Genomic DNA, 2500 nt, shown 5'->3' with positions numbered 1-2500 from the left:
TTTAAGCGTGTGTTGATAATAAAAAGAAAATCTATAATTATAATAATTATAATCTATAATAATTTTTAATTTATTTTTATTATCATTACCACAGACACTAGAAACCAACCCGCTTGAAGATTGCTTAAAAATAAGGCGATTTAGAGTGATTTTGACTGGGAAATGACCTCTGTCCCATCGGTTACCCCGAGGCAAGATGGCGGCGGCATTCACGCATACGTTCCACTGAACAGCGCAGCTCAGGTGAAATCTAGTCAGTATATATATCTATGGTTGATTCAGAGGTGCTCAGTAAATGCCACCTAGGTGGTGTGTAGCATGGACATTGCTAAAGGATCCTATCTGGAGAAACTAAATTTAGTGAATCAAACTAATTTTAGTGAATCACTACCAAGCAAAGTCTGTCCTGAACAAGTCAATAATACTTATAGTTCAATAAAACTCCAAACTCGAACACACAATCCCTCCCTCTGGGGATGTTAATGATGACATTAGTCCGACTGTTATTTTATATAATATTTATACCATCATTACAAGTCGGTGGTCCGACAATAGTAATTTGACTTGTTAATGTAGTCAGTAGTCAGTTGTATTGTTAAGGGCATGACAATTAATGGACTTTGGCCTGAACTCTCCATGAAAGAATATTGAATGAAAAACAAACTAAATGAATAATGGTAGCAGCACTGTGTATCAAAGTGCACATTCGGGGGAATACATTTAGTGCAAACATAAAACAGTAATGCAGCATTAATGTCAAAAGGAAACGTGCGCATTGTCTCCCGTACAATGTCTGCCGTTACCTTATACCATGTACACGATGATAAACAATTAGACGAAAATTAATGCACACACTGACACATTGGACACTCACTGAATAAGTGAAATATATTATGGTAATAAACAACATTCAACAACAGCACATTTAATTATAACCTAAAGGCAGAGGAATAAAGAGTGGATTTCTCCAAAAGTTGTCGACAACAGCAACTCTAAACAAAATGAAGGAAACTTTAAACCCAAGACACCGACAGGGTCCTGTTCGTCTGATCGCAGTTATCCTTCGAAAAGGTTTGTGTCAGGAATTTTGTCAGAAGTGTGTGTGTTTGTGTGTGCGTTTGTGTGTCTGTGCATGTGTGTGTGTGTGTGTGTGTGGCGCTTGTTTGTGTGTGTGTGTGTGTACGTGCGTGCGTGTGTGTGTGTGTGTGTGTGTGTGTGCGTGCATGTGTGTGTGCGTGCATGTGTGTGTGTGCGTGTGTCTGTGTGTATGTGTGTGTATGTGTGTGTGTGTGTGCGTGTGTGCGTGCATGCGTGCGTGTGTGTGTGTGTGCGTGCATGTGGGTGTGTCTATGTGTGTCTGTGTGTGTGTGTGTGTGTGTGTGTGTGCGTGCATGTGGGTGTGTCTATGTGTGTCTGTGTGTTTGTGAGTGTGTGCATACACGCGCACATGTGTATGTGTGTGTGTGTGTGTGTGTGTGTGTGTGTGTGTGTGTGTGTGTGTGTGCATGCTGGGCAGGCCAAGGGCAGCTCATCTGTGGCTGCTCTTGACTAGTAAGGTCACACCAGCCCAATCTCGGAGCCAGGCCACCATGACCTGGCTCGTACTCCACGGCCCGCCCAAGTAGTTCCTAAGCTGTCTGGCCCCACCATATGGTGGGCTACACACACAGCACAACCGCTGGGGGGCCAGATTCACGCTCCCGCCCCCCCCCCCCCCCTCAGGGCGCCAGTTAACCCTAAAAACTATAATTGTTTCACTTCCAGTCACAGCTGTAATATTAATACCAATCTAAAGCCCGTTCAAAGTAGATGGGAATTTAAAATGCATAATGAAGCTAGCTAGTAGCTCTTATGAGGCCAGTTAACCCCCTATCTGTAATTGTTTCATTTTCAGTCGCAGCCGTAACATGGGTACATATCCACGCACAGTCAGAGCAGATATGAATATATAAGGAATACAGTAATTATCAGTGGTTGGTGCCCCTGTGCGAGTTAGTTAACCTCAAACTGTAATTGTTTTATTTTCAATCACAACCGTAACACGAGCAGCTATATCTAAATCACATCAGAATTACACATGAATAAATATACAATGAATATTGAGGCTAGTTATCTCCATAGGTTAGCGCCGCCGCAAGATCAACTCGATAATCCAAACCTGTAATTGCTTCATTTTCAGTCAGAACCATAACTAAGTGCACTCAGAGTTAGCCATAATGAATAACGAACGTGATTAATACAGCGTGACTGGTCATCTGGACTCCTTTAATTACATTATTATTATGATATAAATTACATTTATCGCTTCATCGGTGTTGTCATCTAAAACATTGATTCTCCAGATATAGCGGGCTAGGTGTCTGTTATGCTACATTTCTGATGGCTGATATGTAGGGGGGGGGGTATCTCAATGTACTTTAATGAGCGTCTGAAATGGGATCTAATTATCCACCCATATGGTTCAATTCAATTCAATTTTATTTATATAGGCCTTAATCAC

Source organism: Micromesistius poutassou, assembly GCF_964030765.1.
Source record: "Micromesistius poutassou genome assembly, chromosome: 3".
Classification (NCBI taxonomy): Eukaryota; Metazoa; Chordata; class Actinopteri; order Gadiformes; family Gadidae; genus Micromesistius; species Micromesistius poutassou.
The sequence above is the reverse complement of the archived record's forward strand: the minus strand, read 5'-3'. Positions refer to the sequence as shown.